Source organism: Erinaceus europaeus, chromosome 10, assembly GCF_950295315.1.
Source record: "Erinaceus europaeus chromosome 10, mEriEur2.1, whole genome shotgun sequence".
Taxonomy (NCBI): Eukaryota; Metazoa; Chordata; class Mammalia; order Eulipotyphla; family Erinaceidae; genus Erinaceus; species Erinaceus europaeus.
In genome coordinates, this window is record NC_080171.1 from 72,144,484 (window position 1) to 72,156,582 (window position 12,099).

A 12,099-nucleotide genomic window follows, 5' to 3' on the forward strand; every position below is an offset into this window, starting at 1 on the left:
CCACCTTCTTCTCCTCCCCTTCCCCCTCTTTCTGCTTCCCTCCCCCCTCCTCCTTTCACTTTAGGGAAAGAGCCATACTGTTATCAATCAAAAGCTACAGGCCTCCAAGGACATTCTAGTCTACCAATTCTCCGGCCAAGGCATGTTTTATAAAATGATAGCAAGGGTTATGTGTATAATTGTGATGACTTAAAAAGATAACCACTTCATTTAGGTTTTTCTATTCTAACCCAAGGTATTCTTCAGCGGAAATAAGAAAACAGTTTACTCTGCCACCAAACCTTGGCCAGTACCATCGACATAGCATAAGTACTTCTGGCTTCCCTTCTCTTCAGCTAGTAAGTATGAGCTTTATATAGATTTGCTTAGAGAATGATTGAATGATTGATTTATATAGATTTGCTTAGAGAATGATTGTGCCCAACACATGCTCTTACTTCCTGATTCTTAAATCTTCCCCTGCCACCTTACACTCCCAACCACCAGTTGGGATTAGAATTAGGATTAGAAATTAGAATTCAATGCCTGTACTTCCTTTCTGACATCAATTTCCCTCTCTCCCTTCCTCCCTCAAGCAAGAATTAGAAAACAGAGTCCACCTCCAAGAGTTGTGATTCAGAAATTTCTGCACTTAGTGAACTTCTAGGCTGTTGATTTCAATCAAATTATGATTTGTAGTTTTGAGGAGGGGTGATTAGCCTAAAAGTTGGTACTGTTTGTGACATGCTTTACCAGAAAAAAATCTATTCTAGAATCTGAAAATTTATGAGCCTTCATTTTTTTCAGCTTGCTTTCTTGAAAGTGTAATTTACATACAATAAAGATTTGCTTAATTTTATATGTACAGTGGGTTGAGTTTGGTCATTTTATAGCAATTTAACTTCTTAGTGACAATTCAAAGACTTCTTTTTACGCTAGAAGGTGCCATTGTGGGGGCTGTACGGTGGCTGACCCAGTAGAGTGTGAGCATTTCCATATGTGGGTGGGTGGGTAGCTGGGGGAAGTTTATGAGCAGTGGAACAGTGCTTCAGGTATCTTTTCTTTCTGTCTTTTTCCTCCCTACCTTTTTCTCTCACTCTCTAGCAAGAGAAAAAAGAAACTCCATTTGAAGTGGTAGAGTTGTGCAGGTACTGAGTCCCAACAATAAACCTGGTGGTAAATTAATTATAATACCATCCTATTGTGCCCCTTATTTCCCAGCTCCCAATTCTAAGCAATCATAGACTTCTTTATCATAATCTTGTCTTATGTGAAACTTCCTATAAAGGCTTCAATATTTTTTTAAAAACACACTGCATCTTTTAAGTTGAAGGTTGTTACCATTTGCTGAGTGTACATGCAAGTGTTGTATTTGAGCATTGTGTTAAATGGGACTTAAATGAGAAGGTTTGTAAAACCAAAGTGAGTCTTCACTTCCTTTGTGAGAGAGCTACAGCCCTGCTTGTACTTACTTCCTCATAACAGCCCAGTGGCAATCTCTTGTTCTAGTGGTTATCTTGAGGAGGTTAGGTTGCTTCCCCCCCCCCCCCCCCACTTATTACTTCAAAGCCACTTCTGCTCTTAGAAATTTTGTAACCTTCCACTTGGTTTCCTGTGACCGCCATCTTGTCTCCTGTAACAATTTACGCGCCCTGTAACTGAGTGTCTTTAAAAGGTATGTTTATTGGAGTGATTTATTTAAATAGGAATTAAATGTGTATGTTGTCATTGATGAAATAGAAAATAAAAGATGGGTAGCACCTTTTACAGCAAGAGATAATTCACAATGACATTTCTTCAAAGCATAAATCCATTTATCACTTTAGTGGCTTGCTAGATTCCTTTTCATTTGTAGTTTTTTTGCTGTTTCCTAACTGCAGATTATAGTAAAAGTGCATCTAGTTTATAATGCTCATGCTTTCAGCAATATTAAATTGACTTATCCTAAGATGAATTGGATATGCCTTTTGTTTTACACTGGTTCTAATATACATTACACTGAGATTTTAAAAATTAAATTGCCAAATCACATTTTGTTCCAATCTATGCAAAATTCAGTTACAAGGCAACTGGATAGATTTCACGTTTTAAATAAAGTAGGGGAATTGAGTTCGGTGCTCTGCTTTTTTGTAAACTAGGGCGGCAGCTCTCAGCAACGACTATTTTGAGAAATAGTGAGGACATCACCACTAAGAGGCTTTAAGGAAGTTCAGCTAACAGGCTTTAACCCTTTCTCTCTGTACTAGCTTTTGCTTAATGCTACAGTCTTACATTTCTACAGGAGAAATCCCCCACTTCTTAAAGTCACAAAAATTTTTCTTAATATTTGCAGGATTTCTTTTGGTAGCAATGCTGCCTAGGCAGTAAGTTTTGATTAGTTACTTCATTGGCTTAGAAATCCAGTTAAATGTGATTTATGTATCTATTTTCTAACAAGATATAAAAATATTAGCAAAAAAAAAAGGTAGCTATACAAGAATCATCAGATCTTAATAGTTTATTTTTGGTTATATTTGAAAAAAACCTGTAAACAGTATTACTCTTTGTTCTAGTTTAGTTTACTGAATATCTTTAGCTCCATCAAAGTCTCCTGCTTTCACCTCTGTCTCTCTCTCTCTCTCTCTCTTTTTAAATTTAACCGCCTGAAGTCCATGTGGCCTGCTTTGGAAATCCCTTTGCCTAATGTTTGTCTACTTCTCGTGTTGTAATGTCAGAATGAAGTGGTGTTCTTTCCACTAAGTCATGTTCCCAAATGTTGGTTCCTCTAATAGAAATCAGTAACTCAACTGGTGATTTAAAAAAAAAAAAAGTTATGTTATTTCTTAGAATGGTAGTGAGATATTTCATCAAGATTCATTTATGGAAAGGCAGAAGAATAGTTTATAACTAGACTCTCAACCTATAGCAACTTTAAAAAACTTTCCTCAAGTAAAAGGCCATAGGTGCTTCATTGTATGGCTTTGGGCAATTAAAAAAAAAACAAGACTACATGAATATTGATATTTGTCTTAACTTTTATATAACCACCATTTTCAAAACACTATATATGAATAAATGGTTGTTTAATTTTTTGGCATTTAATTGGTGTCAAATTGTTGAAAACCCAAGTATAAGATTGTTATTACTTGGCACGAGGCAAGCAGTTGGCTTTGGGGCAGTGTACAGCTGCCACTTACTAGGTATATAATTTGGGGCACATTACTTAGCCTTGTTCAAGTTTCAGTGTCCTGAGTTGCAATATTGGCATATTGATACAATCCCCGTTGGAGTTAATATAGAATTGCATCACAGATGCTGTGTAAATAGTGGCTGATATTGCTATATGTAGCGATAATATATGTCTATTAGTGTAATATACTAGCATTAGTATATTATATAGTTATACATGTGTATAATATTGTATAATAGTCTGTATCTGGTGCTGTGACTGCACTGTCGGAGACAGAAAGAAGATGAATCATGGAAAGTTTCACCACTGAAAGGACCTTATGCTCCATCTTGGAGGAGAGTTAATATAGAGGATCTATACTGCCTTTGAGTGTGGCAGGGGCTCAGAAAAGAGGGAGATCCAGGGGGCCTAGTGGTAGTGCACATAGTTAAGTACACGTTACCATGCTCAAGGACCCAGGCTTGAGACCCCACTCACCACGTGCGGGGGTGGGGAGTGCAAGTAGTGCAGTTGTCTCCCCCAGTCTGGCACCACCCCCCCTCTTTCTTTCTTTCTTTCTTTCTTTCTTTCTTTCTTTCTTTCTTTCTTTCTTTTTTTTTTTTTCTCTAGGATTATCACTGGGGCTCAGTGCTGGCACTACAAATCCACTGCTCCTGGACACCATTTTCTCTATTTTATTAGATAGGGCAGAGAGAAATTGAGAGAGAAGGAGGAGATAAAGAGTGATAGAGAAAAATAGACACGGGGTGGGGGGGCAGCGCTGAGCAGTAGTGTACTGGGTTAAGCGCACGTGGCGCAAAGCGCAGGGACTGGCATAAGGATCCTGTTTCAAGCCCCCAGCTCCCCACTTGCAGGGGGGTCGCTTCACAAGCAGTAAAGCAGGTCTGCAGGTGTCTATCTTCCTCTCCCCCACTCTGTCTCCCTCTCTTCTCTCAATTTCTCTCTGTCCTATCCAACAACAACAACAGCAATGGCAAAAATAGCAATAACAATGGCAACAACAACAAAAAAAATGGGGGAAATGACTTCCAGGAGCAGTTGGTTCATAGTGGTGGCACTGAGGCCCAGCGATAACCCTGGAGGCAAAGGAGAGAGAGAGAGAGAGAGAGAGATACCTGCAGACTTGCTTCACAGCTCATGAAACATCCTCCTGCAGGTGGGGAGTGGGGGCTTGAACCCTGCTCCTTGTGATGGTCTTTGTGCTTTGTACTATGTGTGCTTAATTGGGTGTGCCACCACCACCTCCTTCCCTCCCAGTATTTCTTTCTCTCTATCTTCCTGCCCCTCTCGATTTCTCTCTTCCTGTTAAGTTAAAAAAGAAAAAAAAAATCCACCTAGAGCAGTAGATTTGATGTGCAGGCACTGAGCCCCAGTGATAACCCTGGTGGCAATTAAAAAAAAAAAAAGGTAGGTACATGATGTAATAAAAGGTAAAAGGTTTTACAGAAGGGGATGAGAAGACTTAGAGTTAGAACCTCAGACATGCTAGAGTTACCTGGGTCTGATTATAGGTCCTCCATAGAGCTGCTATATCAAAATCCATAGGGTGGGTTTTGGGCATCAGTATATTAAAGTTTCCCAAGATTTTTAACATGTGGTGAAATTGAGGACAGTTTAAACAACCTGACTGAGTAGAAGAATTCTAAAGGAATAAATGTAGGTGTCTGGGAGGTGATACAGTAGATAAAGCCTTGGACTCCCAAGCATGAGGACCTGAGTTCAACCCCCATAATTTCATGTGCCAGAATGATGCTCTGGCTCTTTCTCTCTCATTAATAAATAAATATTTTGGCCCCAAAATCATCATGTGTATATCAAAACTCTCTTTTTCTCTCTATCTCATGTTCTAATATGTGAATGTTTTCAATTTTCTCGAATAATATTTAAAATTCCTGAAAAAATATTTTATGTATGTATGAATGTATGTATGTATTTTTGCCCCAGATTTATTACTGGGCTTGGTGCCAGCAGAAGCAAACCACCCCTTCCGGCAGCCACTTTTCCCTTTTATATTATTTTCTTTCTATTTTTATTAGATAGGACAGAAAGAAATTGAGAAATGATGGGGAGAGAGAGAGGGAGTGAGGAAGATAGACACCCATGAACCTGCTTCACTCCTTGTGAAGTGTCCTCCCCTGCAGGTGGGGAATGGGGGTTCAAGCTGGGGTCCTTGCTCATGATAATGTGTGTGCTCAACCAGCTGCTCCACTGCCTGCCCCCAAATCTTTTCTTCTTTTTCTTTTTAAACAAACATAAAGGTAGCTTATTTTGATCTTTCTCTACCATCACTAGTCACTTCACAATCAGGAATGTTATCATAAGCCCTCTTATGGGTCCCTCCAGGACCTTGCCTTCACTATAAAGCAGCAATGGGAGGGCCTGACCCTCTCTCTGAAGGGAGGCTGGATCACTCTACTTTACTACAGTAAACAGTTAATTTTATATATTTATATATTATTATTTTATTTCTTTATTATTATCATTATCATTATCATTGTTATTCATTCCACACCATCTCACCACCAGGGTTGGAAATTGTAGTAGTTCTCCCAAGGTTACAGATGTGGGTTGACTATTATTTTTATAACTGTGTGTTTATATTTATATATATTTGCCCACTTATTTTTTTCTATGGCCCTGCCTTTTCTGCCTTTCAAAGTCACACCTACACCTAGGAAAGGTAGATGATAGACTTCCTGGGCCTTTTCCATGTTTCTGTCAGTTCTTTGTAATCAGAGGGAGTGACCTTGTGTGTAGGACTACCTGTGTGGAGACACACCCAGTGGTCTCAACATTCTCCATTGTCAGAACCACCCACACATGCTGACAGACATCCTCTGATGTCCACCCCCTACACAGCAAAACAGCTGTTTGTTCTCTTCATTAAAGTGAAACTAAAATACTAGAAGTATTTTCTGATTTTTGAAAGTAGAAAGAGGAGTGAAACATACAAGACAAAAGTGGATTGGGGGGAGTCGGGTGGTAGCCCAGTGGGTTAAGCGCATGTGGTGCAAAGCGCAGGGACCAGCGTTAAGGATCTGGGTTGGAGCCCCTGGTTCCCCACCTGCAGGGGGGTCACTTCACAGACGGTAAAGCAGGTCTGCAGGTGTCTATCTTTCTCTCCTCCTCTCAATCTCCCCTCCTCTCTCCATTTCTCTCTGTCTTATCCAATGACAGCAACAACAACAACAATAATAATAACCATAACAATGATAAAACAACAAGAGCAACAAAAGGGGAAAAAATGGTCTCCAGGAGCAGTGGATTTGTGGTGCAGGCACTGAGCCCCAGTAATAACCTTGGAGGCAAAAAAAAAAAAATGAGTGGATTGGGACTTATGCCTTCAGGCAGAAAGGAGTGAAGGAGGGTATGAGGCACTGTGTACAAGGTTAATACTTGTAATCTACATTTTCATAGTGGGGGAATTTTTTTTTTTTCTTCTGAGAGGATTGTTCAATTCTGGCAGGGGATTGAGCTGGGAGTTTGGAGCCTCAGGCATGAAAATCTTTTTTTTTTTTTTTTTTTTTTTTTGCATAACCAGCATGCTATCTCCCCTAGCCAGGAAATAAAGAAAAGGGGAGTCAGGTGGTAGCACAGCAGGTTAAGTGCAGGTGGTGCAAAGCGCAAGGACCAGCTTAAGGATCCCATTTGGAGCCCCCAGCTCCCCACCTGCAGGGGAGTCGCTTCACAGGTGGTGAAGCAGGTCTGCAGGTGTCTATCTTTCTCTCCCCCTCTCTGTCTTCCCCATCTCTCTACATTTCTCTCTGTCCTAACAACAACGATATCAGTAACAAAAACCAAGGGCAACAAAAGGGAAAATAAATAAAGAAATAAATAAAAAAGAAGAAAGAAAAGAGAGAGAATAGAAAAAAAATCTGAAGTGAAATTAAATGAATCAAATGTACTGTAATGGTTCTGGCTTAAGAAAAGCATGTAAAAAGCCACATCCTGGATATATACCAAAACACCATGGTTACATGGCATGTTTCTGTCGGACATGAACATTGTAAAAGAAGTCTTGTACTGTAGAAATTTTGTACTGTGTTTAAGCTTCTGTGCAGTAAAACAACCTTCTTCTTCTCTTTCTTTTTAACCAGAGCACTGATCAGCTCTGGTTTATGGTGGTTCAGGTGATTGAACCTGGGACTTTGGAGCCTCAGGCATGAGAGTCTTTGCATAACCATTATGCTATCTACCCCTGCCTGCAGCCATCTTCTTAGATCATTAAAGATGACTTAGGGGGGCCAGGCAGTGGCGCACCTGGTTAAGTGCACACATTACAGTGCTCAAGGACCCAGGTTCAAGCCCCTGGTACCCAGCTACAGGGGGAAAGCTTCATGAGTGGTGAAGTAGAGCTGCAGGTATCTCTCTCTTTCCTTCACTATCTCCCCCATCCCTTTCAATTTCTATGTCTCTATCCAGTAATAAATAAATTTAAAAAATAAAACAGGGATGAGTGGTTTAAATGCTAGATCACCTGATAACCAATGTCCTCTGTGAGTGTGGTAGGTGTTCTAAGGCTGTTGTTTCTTATGCCTTGCCTTTCAAGAACTTGGGCTTTTATTAGGTTTGAGTTCACTGGAGGAGACTTGATGACAAATGAAGATCTCAATGTAATCTTCTTGCAAATTCATAACAGAAGACAACATGAATGGTGCCTGCCATATAGAGCAGGGCTCTTACTGTTGCAAAGACAGAGGAATCAAACCAGTTTGGGTAAAGACAGATTGAGTCTCACAATGGCATGTCAACTCTGTATACTCAGTGACATCAGTGGAAAATTGTCATTGGTGGAAGCAGGGCAGCATTGCTCAGTCTAAGCCACATGGTGCTTTGAAATCATCACAATCAGGAGAAACTTGTTACCCTCAGTTCTGTTTACTAAAGTTAGCCGTTTGACATATCCACTCATTTCACAAAAATGTATTGCATCTCACTCAGCCAGAAACTGCTGTAGATGCCAGGGAGTTCATAGTGATATAACCAATGTGTAAATCACATTCTAGAATGGAAATCAAACAAGTGAATACAGATGATATCAAGGGGTAGTAAGTGCTTTGAAGAATGAAACAAAAAGGGGATGAAGAGTGACAAAGAAGAGGGGCAGCTTTAGATTGGGGGTCTGCAAAGTGTCTGGGAAGGACACACTTGGGAAGAATTATGAATAAGCTTGTTAATTATCTGAAGGAAAAATATTCAGTTGATTGGACAACAAGTGCCAAGATCCTGAGGCAAGAGCATGTGACATGCTCCAGAAGCAGCAAGGAGGTGTGTGTGTGTTTGTGTGTGTGTGTGTGTGTGTGTGTGTACATGTGTGTATACGTGTACGTACTCCTGTACCTTTAGCATAGAGGACAGTAGAGATAAGAATGGACTGGGTCAGAGGCCTCAGAAACTTTTACCTTCCTTAAAATGGGAAGTCGGGCAGGGGTAATAGCATAATGGTTATGCAAAGAGACTCTCATGCCTGAGGTTCCAAAGTCCTAAGTTCAGTCCCCTGTACTACCATAAACCAGAGTTGAGCAGTAATCTGATTAAAAAAAAAAAAAAAGGCAAGTCACTGAGCATTGATTATCCTGGCAAGTTTAACTTTAAAAAAAATTTTATTTATTAATTGGGAAATATTGACAAGACCATAGGATAAGAGGGGTACAATTGCACACAGTTCCCACCACCAGAACTCCATATCCCATCCCCTCCCCTAATAGCTCTCCTATTCTTTAACCCTCTGGGAGTATGGACCCAAGGTCATTGTGGGATACAGAAGGTGGAAGGTCTGGCTTCTGTAATTGCTTCCCCGCTGAACATGGGCGTTGACAGCTGGATCCATACTCCAGGCCTTTCTGTCTCTTTCCCTAGTGGAGGAGGGGCCTGAGGAGGTGGGGCTTCAGGACACATTTCTTGTAGAGTTCTTTTTTTATTAGAACTACTCTAATGACTATGTGGAGATTAGATGAGTGTGGACAATAGAAAGTTTTCACTGTAAATCGGGAAAGCAATAGTGGTGTCTCAGATCCTGTGGAGTGGAAATGCCACTTAGTGGCATGTGGTGGAAACCTGGCAGATGGGCAGGAAAATGTTGAGTTTTAAATGTGCTATATTTAAGAGATCTGTTAGAAAACCAGGTGGTGATGCTGGGGTGTAATTGGAGAAGTCATGTTCTAGGAAGTGGTGGATTTTCAAGCATGAAGCCCTGAGTTCAATTCCCAGCAGCACATGTACCAGAGTGATGTCTGGTTTGTCCTCTCTCTCTCTCTCTCTCTCTCTCTCTCTTCCCCCCTCTCCTCTCCTCTCCTATCTTTACCATTAATTAATAAATAAAATCTTTAATAAAATAAAAGGAAAAGTAAAAAAGTGACTGATAAATTGTTGAAAGTATATTTGTACTTAAAAGAAATTTTTTTTTTTTTTGTAAGCCATGGGATTAGATGAGATCATTTGAGATTGGGTATAAACAGAGAAGGAAAGGGCTGAACCCTGGAGCACTTCATAGTAGGAAAACCTAAATAACTGTGGTGTCCCAAAGGTATAGCAATCGATTGCCTTGGTATGCCAGGCATTAAGGATTTTCTTGGGACATAATGTTCTAGACACCAGGGCAGTCAGTTCCACCTTCCATGTAAATACATTTCAATAAGGGAGTGAATAAGTATGTCCATAAACTGAAACGGAGCAAAGACCATTGAGTTTGGCAACATAAAGGTTTTAGATGACTTAGTGAGGTCACGAATAACTAAGTTGATGTTAATACCATTCTCTAGAACTCTCAGAAGGCTAGAGATGGATCTGCTCTATGACCCAGCAATCCCTCTTCTGGGGATATATCTTAAGGAACCAAATATACCCATCCAAAACGATCTGTGTATACCTATTCTCATAGCAGCACAATTTGTGATAGCCAAAATCTGGAAGCAATTTAGTTGTCCAAAAACAGATGAGTTGGGAGAATATTGTAGAATATATACACAGTAGAATACTACTTGGCTTCTAAGAATGATGAATTCACCTTCTTCACCTCGTCTTGGATGGAGTTTGAAGAAATCATGCTGAGTGAGATAACCAGAAAGAAAAGGGTGAAGATGGAATAATATCATTCATGGACAGAAGTTGAGAAATAAGAGCAGAAAGAGGAAACACAGGTAGAACTTGGAGTGGGTTTGGTGTGTTGCACCAAAGTAGAGGACTCTGGAGGGTAAGGGGCTTTCAGGTCCTGGTGCTTGATGGTGGAGGAGGACCTAGGCTAGAGTGAGAGTGTTTTTCAGAAAACTAAGAAGTTTTACATATGTCCCAACAACTGGATTTACTGTAAACCATAAGCCCCCCCAATAAAAATGAACAGATTTTTAAAAAATAAATAAATCTTAAAAAAATTAGAGCAGTTATAACATTGTAGCCTTTGCTGCAGAGATCAAAACAATAGAGCAGAAATGAACCATTTTCCCTCCACCAGATTCACACATACTTAAAAGTTGACGTTTGACAGGGTAGACACTAAATATTCGAGTAAAGCATAGACAAGTTAAGGGGCTGAGCAGTGGTGCACCTGGTTAAATGAACACATTACAGTGCTCAAGTACCTGAGTTCAAGGCCCTGGTCACCACTTGGCAAGAGAAAGAGCTTCACAAGTGCTGAAACAGTGCTGCAGATATTCTCTGCCTCTCACTCTATACCCTTTGCCTCTAAATTTCTCTCTGTCCTATCAAATAAAATAAACAAAGTTTAAAAAAAAAGTCTAGAGAAGTCAGTAAAATGTGCTGGGAGGGAGCCACTCTCTAGGGGTAAACATGCATAAAGATCAAGGCCCTAGGGCCTGTAGACACCATGCCTTTAATCTTACCCAGAGTAGCATGAAGCCTCTTCATTGCTATGATAAAGTGATAAATAACTCAGATGTTTTGTGATTGGTTATGTGATCCTAGGTCATTTAATCTTCTCATGGCAGCACCTAAATTAGTGTTTTGTATTAGTAGAAGGTGTGGAGATGCTATAATATAGCTGCAGCCTCCCTTATGTCTTACACCTTACAAGATAAGTTATTGTAGCTCACATGAAACGTGAGTAGCCCACAAGACTTGCTTGTGACTTGCTTGAGTCATCACAAAAGATAAACTTGATCCAAGAAGACTTATAATAAAATATTTTAAAATTTTATTTACAAAAGGCTTTTAAAAATTTCTGTTTGATAGTTCTTCTCATTATTCTAACAAATGATAGCTACAGTGTGACCATACATGGTTTAAGATGCTGTCTCAGGCTGGAAGTATGGATTGACCTGTCAACACCCATGTTCAGCGGGGAAGCAATTACAGAAGCCAGATTTTTCACCTTCTGTGTCCCACAATGACCTTGGGTCCATACTCCCAGAGGATTAAAGAATAGGAAAGCTATCACGGGAGGGGATGGGATACAGAGTTCTGATGGTGGGAATTGTGTGAAGTTGTCTGAGTGATAACCTAGTTGGGCAGAGTATTCTTTGTTGGAGGACTTTTCCATTCAACATTTTAAATATGTCATGCTGTTATCTTCTCACCTTGAGAGTTGATAAGTCTTATGGTAGTTTTAAGGAGGTCTTCATATGTGAGCCTTAGATTTTTCTACTTTTAGGATTCTTTCTGTATCCTTTCTCGTTTATTTTATTTTGCTTTATTTTATTATTTTATCCTGACAGAATTATTGTGGAGCTTTGTACCTAAATGATTACATTACTCTCATTGGATTCTCATGTTTTAGGTAGAGGGTGAGATACAAAGAAAGAAAAAGAAATATAAAAAGGAAGATACCGTAGTACTATTCCATTGCTAACATAGTTTCTGCATGTAGGTACTCCTGTGGGTGTCTAGAAACTTAAACGCTATTCCTCACACATGGTAAAGTATGCACTTTACTGGGTGAAATATCTCCTGATCTCTCCAACTCTTTGTTCTCTGCTATTTAGGTCATAATATATTTT

The 12,099-nt window shown here is 39.8% G+C and overlaps 1 protein-coding gene across 3 annotated transcripts in view; it reads left to right on the plus strand.

Annotated features, from left to right (window-relative positions):
* Positions 1-239: 239 nt before the first annotated feature.
* The window catches only part of DOCK8 (dedicator of cytokinesis 8), a 220,581-nt gene continuing 208,721 nt past the window's right edge, over positions 240-12,099 (plus strand). For all 3 annotated transcript variants that reach the window (XM_060199742.1, XM_060199743.1, XM_060199744.1), the window contains exon 1: positions 240-338. The gene's annotated coding sequence lies outside the window, so the exon portion shown is untranslated. The remainder of the gene's footprint in view (positions 339-12,099) is intronic.